Source organism: Hordeum vulgare, chromosome 6H (genome assembly GCF_904849725.1).
Source record: "Hordeum vulgare subsp. vulgare chromosome 6H, MorexV3_pseudomolecules_assembly, whole genome shotgun sequence".
Lineage (NCBI taxonomy): Eukaryota > Viridiplantae > Streptophyta > Magnoliopsida > Poales > Poaceae > Hordeum > Hordeum vulgare.
Genome location: NC_058523.1, coordinates 385,597,018 through 385,613,660, shown reverse-complemented (window position 1 = coordinate 385,613,660; position 16,643 = coordinate 385,597,018).

Sequence of the window (16,643 nt, the reverse complement as noted above, 5' to 3'; positions counted from 1 at the left end):
ATGATGAAACTAGCATGACAGAAATTCCCGTGTGTCCTCGGGAGCGTTTTTCCTCCTATAAGACTTTGTTCAGGCTTGTCCCTTGCTACAAAAGGGATTGGGTCACTTTGCTGCACCGTTGCTACTTTTGTTACTTGTTGCTTGCTACGAATCCTATCACCACACAATCACTTGTTACCGACAATTTCAGTGCTTGCAGAATTTACCTTGCTGAAAACCACTTGTCAAATCCTTCTGCTCCTCGTTGGGTTCGACACTCTTACTTATTGAAAGGACTACGATTGATCCCCTATACTTGTGGGTCATCACTTCTCCAAGGTCCTTCATTAAAATCACTTATTCAAGTAGGCCATTATGCTTTCCAAAAGTTCTGTATCATTTCCCATCAACAATATGTCATCCACGTATAATATGAGAAATGCTACAAAGCTCGCACTAACTTTCTTGTAAATACAGGCTTCTCCATAAGTCTGTACATAACCAAACGCTTTGATCACCTCATCAAAGCGAATGTTCCAACTCCGAGATTCTTGCACCAACCCATAGATGGAGCGTTGGAGCTTGCATACCTTGTCAGCATTTTTAGGATCGACAAAACCTTCTGGCTGCATCATATACAATTCTTCCTTAAGAAAGTCGTTAAGGAATGTTGTTTTGACGTCCATTTGCCAGGTCTCATAATCATAAATGCGGCAACTACTAACATGATTTGGACGGACTTTAGCATTGCTACAGGTGAGAAAGTCAAATGCTTGAACTTGTTGATAACCCTTAGCGACAAGTCGAGCTATATAGAAGGTCATATTACCATCCGCGTCAGTCTTCTTCTTAAAGATCCATTTATTTTCTATGGCTCGCCGATCATCGGGCAAGTCCACCAAAGTCCATACTTTGTTCTCATACATGGATCCTATCTCGGATTTCATGGTTCCAAGCCATTTGTTAGAATTCGGGCCCGCCATTGCTTCTTCATGGTTCGAAGGTTCACTGTTGTCTAACAACATGATTTCCAGGACAGGGTTGCCGTACCACTCTGGTGCGGAACATGTCCTCGTTGACCTACGAAGTTCAGTAGTGACTTGATCCGAAGTTTCGTGATCATCATCATTAACATCCTCTCTAGTCGGTGCAGGCACCCCACAAACATTTTCTTGCGCTGCGCTACTCTCCGGTTCGAGAGGGGGTACAATTACCTCATCAAGTTCTACTTTCCTCCCACTCACTTCTTTCGAGAGAAACTCTTTCTCTAGAGATGATCCATTCTCGGCAACAAAGATCTTGCCTTCAGATCTGAGATAGAAGGTATACCCAATAGTTTCCTTAGGGTATCCTATGAAGACACACTTTTTCGATTTGGGTTCGATCTTTTCAGGTTGAAGTTTCTTTGACATAAGCATCGCATCCCCAAACTTTCAGAAACGACAGCTTAGGTTTCTTCCGAAACCATAATTCATACGGTGTCGTCTCAACGGATTGAGACGGTGCCCTATTTAAAGTGAATGCGGCAGTCTCCAATGCATATCCCCAAAATGATAGAGGTAAATCAGTAAGAGGCATCATAGATCGCACCATATCCAGTAGAGTGCGATTATGACGTTCAGACACACCGTTACGCTGAGGTGTGCCAGACGGCGTGAGTTGTGAAACAATTCCACATTTCCTTAAGTGCGTGCCAAACTCGTGTCTCAAATATTCTCCTCCACGATCAGATCGTAAGAACTTTATTTTCTTGTTACGTTGATTCTCTACCTCACTCTGAAATTCTTTGAACCTTTCAAAGGTCTTAGACTTGTGTTTCATTAAGTAGACATACCTATATCTGCTTAACTCATCAGTGAGGGTGAGAACATAATGATAGCCACCGCGAGCCTCAACGCTCATTGGACCGCATACATCGGTATGTATTATTTCCAACAAGTTGGTTGCTTGCTCCATTGTTCCGGAGAATGGAGTCTTAGTCATCTTTCCCATGAGGCATGGTTCGCACGTGTTAAATGATTCAAAATCAAGAGACTCCAAAAGTCCATCTGTATGGAGTTTCTTCATGCGTTTGACACCGATATGACCAAGGAGGCAGTGCCATAAGTACGTGGGACTATCATTATCAACCTTGCATCTTTTTGTACTCACATTATGAATATGTGTAACATCACGTTTGAGATTCATTAAGAATAAACCATTGACCAGTGGGGCATGACCATAAAACATATCTCTCATGTAAATAGAACAACCATTATTCTCAGATTGAAATGAGTAGCCATATCGCATCAAACGAGATCCAGATACAATGTTCATGCTCAAAGCTAGTACTAAATAACAATTATTGAGGTTTAGAACTAATCCCGAAAATAGATGTAGAGGTAGCGTGCCGACGGCGATCACATCGACCTTGGAACCATTCCCGATGCGCATCGTCACCTCGTCCTTTGTGTTGGGGAACGTAGTAATTTCAAAAAACAATCTTACGCCACACAAGGATCTATCTATGGAGAAACCAGAAATGAGCAAAGGGGTAGGGCATCTTCATACCTTTGAAGATCGCTAGGCAGAAGCATTGCTATAACGCGGTTGATGGGGTCGTACTCGCAGCGATTCATATCCGGTGGATTCCAATCTATGCACCAAACAACGGTGCCTCCGCATTCAACACACGTGCAACCCGGTGACATCTACAAGGCCTTCGTCCAGCAAGGAGGGAGGAGAGGTTGAGGGAGAGCTCCGGCAGCACGACGGCATGGTGACGGTGGAGCTCCGTGGTATTCTGATAGGGCTTCGCCAAGAACTATGGGGGAGGAGGAGGAGGAGAGATGTAACATCCCAAATTTTGGAATGTTAATAATATTATTAGAATGATTGTTTGTTTGATTGGGTGATTGAAACTTGAGTGAAATTTGAAACTTTTCAAAACTTTTGAATGAGAGGGAATAAAATGACTTTCCCCTTCTGTGGTAAATTTAAATTCAGCAAGTTAAAAACAAAGAGAGAAGATGACGTGACTTCTTCAACTATAAAGAATTTGAACGGAGATTTGCATTTGAATTCCTTCGACTTTTGCTTTTGCATTTCCATTTTCCCTCCACTCGAGAAATGCCGGCGAATAATATTCTGTCAAACAGAAAAGAGAGGAGGAACATGACCCTCCAAAGCCAGGGGCATTTGTTGGAGTATTTTGAGCCAAGGAAACAAAATTTAATTTGAGAAAATAATTGCAAAAAGAAATAATGCTTTTAGGGATTTTTGGAAAAACATTATTTTTTTAGTTTTTATTTTGCCCGTGGAAAAATGCCCATCTTGTAGATTTTATTTTTCTGATAATTTTAGTATATAGGAACTATTTATTCCAAATTGATTTGAATTCCCTTTTATCGTTTTAGTTTCCTAGTTTCAAAAATAGGAAAGGAATCACTTTTATTTGGAAACTCCAGGTGGCCCATTAAGACCTTTCCTTTTCTCTGGCCCAACAAGATATTCTTCCTCCTCTCCCTCTCCCTCACGTCACAGAAGCTTTCCTTGCCATGGACAGAGGAATCCCCACCTCCGGGATTCGCGAAATCCTTTCCCTCCTAGCCTCTCCCATCGCCCCTATAAGAAGCCCCACGTTCTCCTCGTTCCATTCCCGTTGAAACCGCCGCCTCTCCCCACCTCCTCCTCCCCCTGCACCTCGTCGGAGTCGGCCACTAGAGAGCTCACCGGAGCCCCAACCCATCGCCCCTGCACTCCCTCCCCACCCTGCCGAGCCCACCCCACCCCGCCGCCACCCCTCCACCACTTCGGCCCCTCCTCCACCACCCCACCCCGTCGGCCCTCCCCTGCACCCCCTCCCCACCCCACAAAAAAAAAACTCCTGCCAGGAGCACGAGCAGCCCTGCTCCTCCCGTCGCCCCCCTGCATGTCCCTCCACCTCGCCGCACCCCTCCCCCCACGAGCCCCCACCCCACCCCTCCTCCACCGCCCCCCTCCTTCGCCACCCCACCTCGCCGGAGAAGGCTCCAGCCACTGCTGCGTTCATCCACGGTAAGACTCCTCCTCCTCCTATTTTTTTAGTTTGCCTATTTAGATCAGGATATACGGTGTAGATTACATAGGGGCATACCTTTTCGGTTTTCTTAAAGAACCGGTCCATCAGTTAAGTGAACCGAAGCATTTTCTTATAATTCGGCCATCCGCTGTTTAGCCTATACAACGCACACCCATCAGCCAATCAGAAGCCGCCACATGGATTCCCTGTTGTTTTATTTTTCAGATTTAGTTCCAAAAACAGAAAAGTTCCAATTTTGTTTAGCCCATAACTTTTGGTCCACAACTCCAATGGAGTTGATTCTTTTGCCAGTAGCTCACAAATTTCCTGTAGTGTTTAAAAACATATAATTTGTCTATGTTTGAAATATTCAAATTTGAATTAGATCAGATTTAGTTTAAACCTTGTTTTGCTTATTCCAGGAGTTTAAAAATAGCTTTTAATTTTATTCCTTTTGCTAATGATCACTAGCGTTCTTATTTATCAGTGGTAAAAATTTCAGATTTGTTTGAGTATTTTAGCTCACTGTTTCTTGTGAAACAATTTCTGTTTTACCTTTTTTTGGACTATGGCTATTTCCTTTTTATGTAAATTGTTTTCAATTATTTTCTTTTATATTTCAGAAAGATTATTGTTTTTTATGGTAGTTAACAGTAGTTTTGCAACAAGTTTTTATTTTATTTTTATTTGTTATCATGAAATCAATTCTAGTTCCTTTGTAACTTGCAATTGGTTTCACCACTGTTTCAAATCCCGTTTGGAAATACTTTCAAATAGTTTTGTGAAAAATACTTTATCTTACTTAAATTTATATCTTAGTTCCCTGTTATTTAAGTATTTTATTTTCTGTTAGACAAAATTTATTTAGTGGTTGATGTAGTAGAAGACTCCTAGTTTCAGTGAAGTTTCTTTCGGATTCTTATTCGCTCTCTCTTTTGTTTTGATTGCTAGAATGATTGCTAGTATGAGTGCTTATGTGAATGATATGTTTGTTATATAGATTTCATCGGAGAGTGACGAGTAGTCTATCCAGTTATTTCTCGAGAAATTCTTCTTCGTCAACATCACCAGGCAAGTCACTTTGATCATACTATCACCTATGTTTTATGCATCGTAGTTCTACCATCCTATGCCCAATTGCATGCTGCTTAGGTACTTCGAAATTTTAGTATAGATTGTAGTATCATGTGGTAGGCACACAACAACCCCGATACTTGGCCCTGGGACGACAAATTTCATATTGCTATGCTTGAGTAGACGGGATTTCGGTTGAGTGCATAACACGAGTGATGCGAGGTTGATTAAATAATCAAGACCGGTTAAGACAAGATTTTCAAGACCTCGGACGCAATGCAACTCTGGGTGAAGGACGGTTGATCGGCTCCCTAGAGAACCCAGTGGATGACCCGGGATGCTGGAGAGGCCATGACATCCTGCGGAAAGCTTCACCCAGGCTCAAAGAGACGCACAGATATTTTCAAGACCCAAGGCATACCTGCACAACCACAAGTCATTATGGGCTCTGGCTTGGTTGGACAACGCGGCAAGTCTGGACAGGCGGTGCTAGCAGATGTAGAAGAATGGTAGGAATGGATGGGCACCGACAGGGATTCAGAGGGACCCGTTGAAAGACCATGTTTTGATCATCCGGTCTTCAAACACCCTGAAGTGCGAGGACATACTCGGAGGCGATCAAATCTTGTGGGGAACGTGTGCAAAACTCTGCAGAGTACTCAAACCTAATCGATTAGCCGTGTCCACGGTCATGGACAACTTGAGCCAAAGGAACTGAAGTTATCTGGATTTCTCAACACCATTAAATATATTTGATGAGGGTAATTATTGACAACTCGGGTATGAGAATTGGTTGGCGGAACCATCTCGTTAACAACAAACAACGTAGTAACATTTTGCTTTTTAACCCTCTCTTGTTGTAGGAGAAAACTTGCTTTTCGCTAAAAAAACTTATAACCCCACCTGCCATATATGCATATAGTATAGATGATTACTTTTCACCCCTCTCTTATGTGACTTGCCGGCATATTCAATATGCTGACCTACACGGCTGCAACGTCTTATGTTGCAGATATTTTTCTTCGACGAGTAAGAGTACGACTCAGGGTTACGGTCTACACTCAACTTGCCGTTGGTGTTTATTGGGACTCCACTCCCTTGACTGCTTCCGCTGAGATATTTAAGGTATATATCAGTTTTACGCTATTTACTTGTGATTGCACTTTGATATATACATTGATGTACTGTGTGTGCCAGCATACTGATCCAGGGATGGCACGGAAACACAGAGGCTTGACTCGTCTTGGGTCGGGTCGCTACAAGAGATAGGGGTGCACCGAGGAGAGATCAAACTTGTGTCTCAACAGCCCCAAAACCCTCACTATATATAGGAGGAGAGGGAGGACGGTGCCTACCCTTAGGGTTTCCCGCCCTAAGGGGTGCGGTAGCCCATCTAGGGCCAGGGGCGATGGCCAAGAGTGGAGAGGTGGTGGCGCCCTAGGGTGGGCTAGCCCTCCTGGCCTAGGGTTAGCCCACCACCCTCTCTCTTGTGCCTTGGGCTGCTGGTGGTGGCGCACCAGCCCACATATGGGCTGATTCCCATCCACCTTTTGGCCCAAATACCCTTTCGTGGCTGTTGGCCCTTCCATGTGGACCCCAGAACCCTTCAAGTGGTCCCAGTACATTACCGGTGTCGCCCGAAACAATTCTGGCGACCAAATCCTTACTTCCTATATATAATTCTTTACCTCTGAACCATTCTGGAACTCCTCGTGACATCCAAGATATCATCCGGGACTCCGAACAACCTTCGTTAACGATGTACACTATTCCCCTATAACCCTAGCGTCATCGAACCTTAAGTGTGTAGACCCTATGGGTTCGGGAAGCATGCAGACATGACCGAGACACCTCTTCGATCAATAACCAACAACGGGGTATGGATATCCATGTTGGTTCCCACATGTTCCACGATGATCTCAACGGATGAACCACGATGTCGGGGATTCAATTAATCTCGTATACAATTCCCTTTGTCTACCGGTATGATACTTGCCCGAGATTCGATCGTCAGTATGCCTTTACCTTGTTCAATCTCGTTACCCGCAAGTCTCTTTACTTGTTCCGCAACACATCATCCCATGGCTAACTCCTTAGTCACGCCGTGCTCAATATGATGATGGATTACCGAGTGGGCCGAGAGATACCTCTCCGTCACACGGAGTGACAAATCCCAGTCTCGATTCGTACAACCCAACAGACACTTTCGGAGATACTCGTAGTGCACCTTTATAATTACCCAGTTACGTTGTGACGTTTGATACACCCAAAGCACTCCTACGGTATCCGGGAGTTGCACAATCTCATGGTCTAAGGAAATGATACTTGACATTAGAAAAGCTTTAGCAGACGAACAACACGATCTAGTGTTATGCTTAGGATTGGGTTTTGTCCATCACATCATTCCCCAATGATGTGATCTTGTTATCAATGACATCCAGTGTCCATGATCAGAAAACCATGATCATCTATTGATCAACGAGCTAGCCAACTAGAGGCTCACTAGGGACACATTGTGATCTATATATTTACACATGTATTACGGTTTCTGGTTAATACAATTATAGCATGAATACTAGACAATTATCATGAACTAGGAAATATAATAATAACCAATTTATTATTGCCTCTAGGGCATATTTCCAACAGTCTCCCACTTGCACTAGAGTCAATAATCTAGTTCACATCACTATGTGATTGCAATGAATCCAACACCCATATAGTTTTGGGGTTCGATCGTGTCTTGCTTGTGAGAGACATTTTAGTCAACGGGTCTGAACCTTTCAGATCCGTGTGTGCTTTACAAATATCTATATAATCCTATAGATAACGCTACCACTCACCATTTGGAACCATTCCAAATGATTGCTCCACTATACGAATCTGGATTACTACTCAGAGTCATCCGGATTAGTGACAAAGCTTGCATCGTCGTAACCTTTTACAATGAACTCTTTAATCACCTCCATAATCGAGAAAAAAATCCTTAGTCCACCAGTTACTAAGGATAAATTTGACCGCTGTCGAGTGATCCATTCCTGGATCACCCTTGTACACCTTGACTGACTCATGGCAAGGCACACTTCATGTGCGGTACACAACATAGCATACTATAGAGACCATGGCTAAAGCATAGGGTACGACCTTCCTCTTTCTTCTGTCATGGTCTGGTATTGAGTCTTACTCAATATTCACACCTTACAACACAACCAAGAACACATTCTTTGCCGTTCTATTTTGAACTCTTTCGAATACTTTTCAAGGCATGTATTTCGTTAAAAATACTATTAAGCACTTTCATCTATCTCCATAGATCTTGATGCTCAATGTTCAAGTAGCTTAATCCAGGTTTTCATTTGAAAACCTCCTTTCAAACAAACCTATTTGCTTTCCAGAAATTCTACATCATTTCTGATCAATATGTCAACCACATATATTTATCTGAAATTCTATAGTGCTCCCACTCACTTCTTTGGAAATACAAGTTTCTCATAAACTTGTATTTCCAACTCGGAGATGCTTGCTTTAGTCCATATAAGGATCGCTAGAGCTTTGCATACTTGTTAGTATCCTTAGGATCATCAAAAACCTTTTGGTTGTATGATGACCCACAAGTGTAGGGGGTCCATCGTAGTCCTTTCGATAAGTAAGAGTCTCGAACCCAACGAGGAGCAGAATGATCTGACAAGTGGTTTTCAGCAAGGTATTCTGTGCAAGCACTGAAATTATCGGTAATAGATAGTTGTGTGATAAGATGATTCATAGCAAGTAGCAAGTAACAATAGTAAGAAAGGTGCAGCAAAGTGGCCCAATCCCTTTTGTAGCGAGGGACAAGCCTGGACAAACTCTTATAGGAGGTGAAGCGCTCCCAAGGACACATGGGAATTTCTGTCAAGCTAGTTTTCATCATGTTCATATGATTCGCGTTCGCTACTTTGATAGTTTGATATGTGGGTGGACCGGTGCTTGGGTGCTGCCCTTACTTGGACAAACATCCCACTTATGATTAACCTCTCTCGCAAGCATCCACAACTACGAAAGAAGAATTAAGACTAAGTCTAACCATAGCATTAAACTAGTGGATCCAAATCAGCCCCTTACGAAGCAACGCATAAACTAGGGTTTAAGCTTCTGTCACTCTAGCAACCCATCATCTACTTATTACTTCCCAATGCATTCCTCTAGGCCCAAATAATGGTGAAGTGTTATGTAGTCGACGTTCACATAACACCACTAGAGGAGAGACAACATACAACACATCAAAATATCGAACGAATAACAAATTCACATGACTACTTATAGCAAGAATTATCCCATCTCCCCAGGAACAAAAGTGACTACTCACAAAGCATAGTTATGTTTATGACCAGAGAGGTATTGAATAGCATAAAGGATCTGAACATATAATCTTCCACCGAGTAATCCAACTAGCATCAACTACAAAAAGTAATTAACACTACTAGCAACCTTACAAGTACCAATCGGAGTCGTGAGATGGAGATTAGTTACAACAGATGAACTAGGGTTTAGATATGAGATGGTGATGTGTCCCCTCCTATGAGAGGAGTGTTGGTGATGACGATGGCGATGATTTCCCCCTCCGAGAGGGAAGTTTCCCCGACAGGATGACCCCGCCTGAGCTCTAGATTGGTTCTGCTCAAGTTCCACCTCATGGCGGCGGCGACTCCTCCCGAAAGCCCCCTCTTGATTTTTTCTGGAACGAAACCCTCCTTATAATAAAAGATGGGAGCCAGAGGGGCAACAGGGGGCCCACAAGCCATCTAGGCGCTGCCAGGGGGTAGGCCGCGCCTGGCAGGCTTGTGGCCTCCTGGTGGCTCCCCTGTGGTACTTCTTCCGTCTAGTATTTTTTATAAATTCAAAAATAATTCCTCGTTGATTTTCACGGCTTTTGGAGTTGCGCAGAATAGGTATCTCAAACTTGCTCCTTTTTCAGGCCAGAATTCCAGCTGCCGGCATTCTCCCTCTTCATAAAAACCTTATAAAATAAGAGAGAAAAAGGCATAAGTATTGTACCGTGAAGTGTAATAACAGCCCATAAAGCGATAATTATCAACATAAAAGCATGATGCAAAATGGACGTATCAACTCCCCCAAGCTTAGACCTCGCTTGTCCTCAAGCGAAAACCGAGATCAACAAATATGCCCACATGTTTAGAGATAGAGGTGTCGACAAAACAAGATACTGACATGCTGGCATCATGATCATAATTAGAACAACAACATCATCATATAATATCTTATGCTAAAGTGATAATTCCTTCACAAAGTAAAGTATGGATCGAGAACCTTATTGAGAATTAACAACCAATAGCATTTAGTCATTGAAGCAATTGCAATTTATCATAACGTCGGAAAGATCCAAATAAGAGCTTGTAAAGAAAATCCACATACTCAATCATCCTTTCGTCTTCTACAATTGCTAAAACTCACGTCGTACTCATGAGATCAAAGTTTCAGTTGGACACAGAGAAAGATAGGGGCTTATAGTTTCGCCTCCCAACTACTTACCTCAACGGTAATGTCAACAATAATAATTCATGAATACTTACTTCCAAGTTGACATATGAATATAGATCTTTCCCTAGCATATGACGTTAGCCAAGATAAAGGCGAAATAAGGAATTGGTGTCGATCACCATGACACTTTTAAGGACAAAAAGTAAAGGTACAAGATAGGCCCTTCGCAGAGGGAAGCAGAGGTTGTTATGCGCTTTCGAGGTTTGGATGTGTGACCTCTTAGTGTGAAGGAACGTCACTTTATATTGCCTCATGTGGTAAAGAACTTTATTATGCAGTCCGTCGCTTTTATGTCTTCCTCATCACAGGTTTGTACAAAGCTTATTTTCCACACACTAATAGATCATACATATTTAGGGAGCAATTTTTATTGCTTGTACCGATGACAACTTACTTGAGGGATCTTCTTCAATCCATAGGTAGGTATGGTGGACTCTCATGGAAAAACTGGGTTGAAGGTTTATGGATGCACAAGTAGTATCTCTACTTAGTGCGGAAATTTTGGCTGATATGAGGTGGAAGCAATCGTCACATGCTAAGGGATCTCTAGTCATATAACATTGTTCGGAACCAAGCAAACATAATTCATTATGTTGTCTTCCTTGTCCAACATCTACTTCTAAGCATGTAATAGTTTAATGAGTGTTCACAATCATAGATGGTGTCAAAGATGATACATTTATATGTGAACCTCTCTTTCTTTATTACTTCCTATTAATTGCAACCAAGACCAAGGTCTACCTTTGTCCACCCACAACAAGTTTCAATCAACATTCTTTTTTATATGTGGAGCCATCACTTCCCATAAGATCATTACATGATCTTTCATGCTTTTGTTCTTTTATCATTCTTTTCTTTAGATCATGGCATGAAGCAAGGCCCTTAACTAAAACACTCTTTATTATATGACTCGCGAGCTCGAATACATTGGGGGTAACACAAAGAAAAACTCAAGCCTAGAACACTAACACTTTAATCTACTAGAGAAAGATAAAACCAAAAAGGATTGAACTAAGAAAAAGGTAAAAGCAAAACATATGATGGTGATACGATACCGGGGCAACTCCCCCAAGCTTGGCACAAGCCAAGGGGATTGCCCATACCCGTGCTTAGTTGTCTTCCTTCGAAGGTGATGGTGGTGGAGTTTTTGCAACCTGGGTTTGATCCTCCGTCTTCCAAGGCATAGGTGCTCCTTCATGAAAAGATGATCGAGTCTCCGGAATCCTCAAATCTGCAGCCAACCGTATTGATTTAAATCTATACTCATACTCACAGTTTTGGTTCTGCAGGTCATAGATCTGGGCTTGGAGGTGATCAATTCTATGATAGAGCATGGAGAGGTGTTTCCCAATGTCATTGGCATCGATCTTGTGCTTGTTGGTGAACTCCGTGATCAACATGTGGTTGGTGTTGAGTCCGCGTTCCACCATCCCTTGGCACTTGAAGACTTGCTGCTCCATTGCTTCGAGCCTAGCCTCCATGCTTCCGGTCTTCTTGGGCCCCTCAACATCACGGATGTGCAGCACCCCTCATGCATGTCAATAGATTGAGGGTGTTGCAGCACTCCCGCAAGGTAGGGCTTGATGACCTTCTCGAAGAACTTGTCCTTTGAAACTTTTGGGGACGCCATAGCGATCTAGATCTGTCTGCACAGTAGCTCGAAACGAAAACAGAGGATATTTGCGTGATACGATGGTCAGACCTTTCGGGAGAACATGTAATGAATTTTTCCCGACCAAAAGGAGTACTCCGCAAGAAAACAGAGTCCGGGAGGCACATGAGGTGCCCACAAGCCACCCAGGCACGGCCAGGGGGTAGGCCGCACCTGGCAGGCTTGTCGCCTCCTCGTGCGCTTTCCGAACTACTTTAAAATTTTCCATTTTTCTAAAAATTCCAAAAAGGAGAAAAATTGCTACTATAAAATTTTTGGAGTCAGTTTACTTACCGAATCACATACATCTTCATTTTTGGAGTCTAAAACAGGCTGATAAATATCCCTTATGTACTCCTCCGGAGTTATGGTATTAATAATATTGCTTTCAACATTTATGGGAGTAGCTAAGATATAATGCTTGATTCTTTGCCCATTTACCACTCTCGGAAAATTACCTTCCGTGTTGTTGATCTTGATGGCACTGGAACGATATACTTCCTCAACAATGTAAGGACCTTCCCATTTAGAGAGAAGCTTGCCTACAAAAAATCTTAAACGAGAATTGTATAGCAAGACATAATCACCTATAATGAACTCACGTTTTTGTATCCTTTTATCATGCCACCTCTTAACTTTTTCTTTGAACAACTTGGCATTTTCATATGCCTGACTTCTGGATTCATCAAGTGAGCTAATATCAAATAACCTATTCTCACCAGCAAGTTTGAAATCAAAGTTGAGCTCTTTGATTGCCCAATAAGCCTTATGCTCTAGCTCAAGAGGTAAATGAAATGCTTTACCGTAAACCATTTTGTATGGAGACATGCCCATGGGATTCTTATAAGCAGTTCTATAAGCCCACAGTGCCTCATCAAGCTTCTTAGACCAATTCTTTCTAGACCTATTAACAGTCTTTTGTAGAATTAGTTTAATCTCTCTATTACTTAGCTCTACTTGACCACTGGACTGAGGATGATAGGGAGATGCAATTCTATGGTTGACATCATACTTAGCAAGCGTTTTACGGAAAGCGCCATGAATAAAATGTGAACCACCATCAATCATTAGATATCTAGGGACTCGAAATCTAGGGAAAATAACTTCTTTAAGCATCCTGAGAGAGGTGTCGTGATCAGCACTACTAGTTGGGATAGCTTCTACCCACTTAGTAACGTAATCAACAACAACTAGGATATGAGTATACCCATTGGACTTTGGAAAAGGTCCCATATAATCAAAACCCCAAACATCGAATGGTTCAATGACAAGTGAATAATTCATAGGCATTTTCTGACGTTTACTCATATTACCTATTCTTTGACATTCATCACAAGACAAGACAAACTTACGGGCATCCTTAAAGAGAGTAGGCCAATAGAAACCTGATTGCAATACCGTGTGTGCAGTTCTATCTCCCGCATGGTGTCCTTCGTAAGCCTTAGAGTGACACTTCTGTAGGATCTGTCCCTATTCATGCTCAGGTACACAACATATAATAACACCATCTACTCCTTCCTTATAAAGGTGAGGATCATCCCAGAAGTAATGTCTCAAATCAAAGAAGAATTTCTTCTTTTGCTGGTATGTGAAACTAGGTGGTATATATTTGGCAACAATATAATTTGCATAATCAGCATACCACGGTGTACTACGTGAAGCATTGATGACATTCAATTGCTCATCACGAAAGCTATCATTAATAGGTTGTGGGTCATCAAGAACATTCTCCAACCTAGGCAAGTTATCTGCTACGGGGTTCTTAGCACCCTTCCTATCAACAGCATGCAAATCAAATTCTTGTAGCAAGAGAACCCATCTCATAAGTCTAGGTTTAGCATCTTTCTTTCCATGAGGTACTTAATAGCAGCATGATTAGTGTGAATAGTAACCTTGGAATCAACAATGTAAGATTTGAACTTTTCACATGCAAACACGACTGCTAAAAATTCCTTTTTAGTAGTAGCATAGTTTCTTTGGGCAGTGTCTAGAGTTTTACTAGCATAGTGAATAACATTCAACTTCTTATCAACTCTTTGTCCTAGAACAGCACCAACAACATAATCACTAGCATCACACATAATTTCAAAAGGTAAGTTCCAATCAGGTGGTTGAACAATAGGTGCAGTTATCAAGGCCCTCTTAAGTATTTCAAAGGCCTCCTCACAATCATCATCAAAAACAAAAGGAATATACTTTTGCAAGATACTGGTAAGAGGCCTAGAAATCTTAGAAAAGTCCTTAATGAACCTTCTATAGAAACCAACATGACCAAGGAAACTTCTTATACCTTTGATATTTGTAGGGCATGGCATTTTCTCGATCGCATCAACCTTAGCCTTATCGACTTCAATACCTCTTTAAGAAATTTTATATCCTAAGACGATGCCTTCATTAACCATAAAGTGGTACTTCTCCCAATTCAAGACAAGGTTGGTATCTTTACATCTTTGCAAAACTCGATCAAGGTTGCTGAGGAAATCATCAAAAAAAGACCCGTAAATGGAGAAGTCATCCATGAAAACCTCAACAAACTTTTCACAAAAGTCAGAGAATATAGCCATCATACATCTTTGAAAGGTAGCAGGTGCATTACATAAGCTAAAAGGCATACGTCTGTAAGCAAAGGTACCGAAAGGGCAAGTAAAAGTGGGTTTCTCCTGATCAGATTGTGCAACAGGTATTTGGGAGAAACCAGAATAACCATCTAGAAAACACAAGTGTGTGTGTTTAGACAATCTTTCTAGCATTTGGCAATAAAAGGCAAAGGGTAATGATCTTTCCTAGTGGCTTTATTCAATTTACTAAAATCAATCACCATCCTATAGCCAGTAATAATCCTGTGTGGGATGAATTCATCTTAATCATTAGGGACAATGGTGATACCTCCTTTCTTGGGGACGCAATGCACCGGACTTACCCAATCACTATGAGCAACAGGATAGATAATACCTACTTCCACGAGCTTTAGTATTTCTTTTCTTACTACCTCTTTCATCTTAGGATTTAATCTCCGTTGATGCTCAGCAACTGGTTTGGAATCAGGATCGGTTTTAATTTTGTGATGGCGTAGAGTGGGACTAATGCCCTTAAGATCAAACACAGGATCACCCTTTGGTGCTTCCTCAGAGTATATCCAATAGCAGCATGGTGCTTCCTCAGAGTTTTCAATATTTATTTTCTTCATGCTTTGAAAGGGTAGCACTAATAATAACAGAATATATCTATTTTTCATCAAGATAAGCATACTTATGAGTATCAGGTAACTGCTTAAGCTCAAACACAGGATCACCCTTTGGTGGGGGTGGATATCCAAGCAGTTCAACAGGCAAATTATTCTTAAGGATAGGATGGTTTTCAAAGATAACTCTATCTATCTCATTCCTTTCATCCATATGCATATCATTTTCATGCTCAAGCAAATATTGCTCTAAAGGATCAGTAGGAGGCACATCAATAAAAGCTAGAGCAATAATTTCATCCTTACTAGACAACTCTTTTTCATGAGGTTGTCTACCAAACTTGGAGAAATTGAACTCATGTGACACAACTTCAAAGCCAACAGTGACAGTTTGCTTCTCAAAGTCAATATGAGCATTGACAGTATTGAGGAAAGGTCTGCCAAATATGATGGGACAAAAGCTATCTTGTGTGGTAGCAAGAACAAGAAAATCAGTAGGATACTTGGTTTTAGCACACAAGACTTCAACATCTCTAACAATTCCCAAAGGGCAGATAGTATCTCTATTGGCAAGCTGAATAGTGACATCAATAGGTTCCATCTCGATAGGTGCAATCTCATCTTTAATTTCATCATATAAAGGTTGAGGTATTGCACCAACACTAGCACCCACGTCACATAAACCATGATAACAATGATCTCCTATCTTAATAGAAACAACAGGCGTGCCAACAACAGGCCTATGTTTGTGTCTAGCATGAGGTTTAGCAATTCTAGCAGCATCTTCACAAAAGTGAATATCATGGCCATCAACATTGTCGGATAGGAGATCTTTGATAATAGCAATGCTAGGTTCAACTCTAATTTGCTTAGGGGGTGTAGGTGTTCTAATGTAGCCCCTACATATCACAGTTGATGCTTTAGAATGATCCTTTATTCTAACAAGGAAAGGTGGTTTCTCAATGTAAGCACTAGGAACAATAGGATCATTATAAGCGATGACTTTCTCTTCAACTGGATTGGGTTTAACTACATTGACTTCTAAGGGAGGATGATATTTAAATGACTTCTCTTTAGGGAGATCAATATGAGCAGCAAATGATTCACACAATGAAGCTACTATCTCAGAGTCAAGTCCATATTTAGCGCTAAAATCACAAAAAGTATTTGTTTCAACAAAG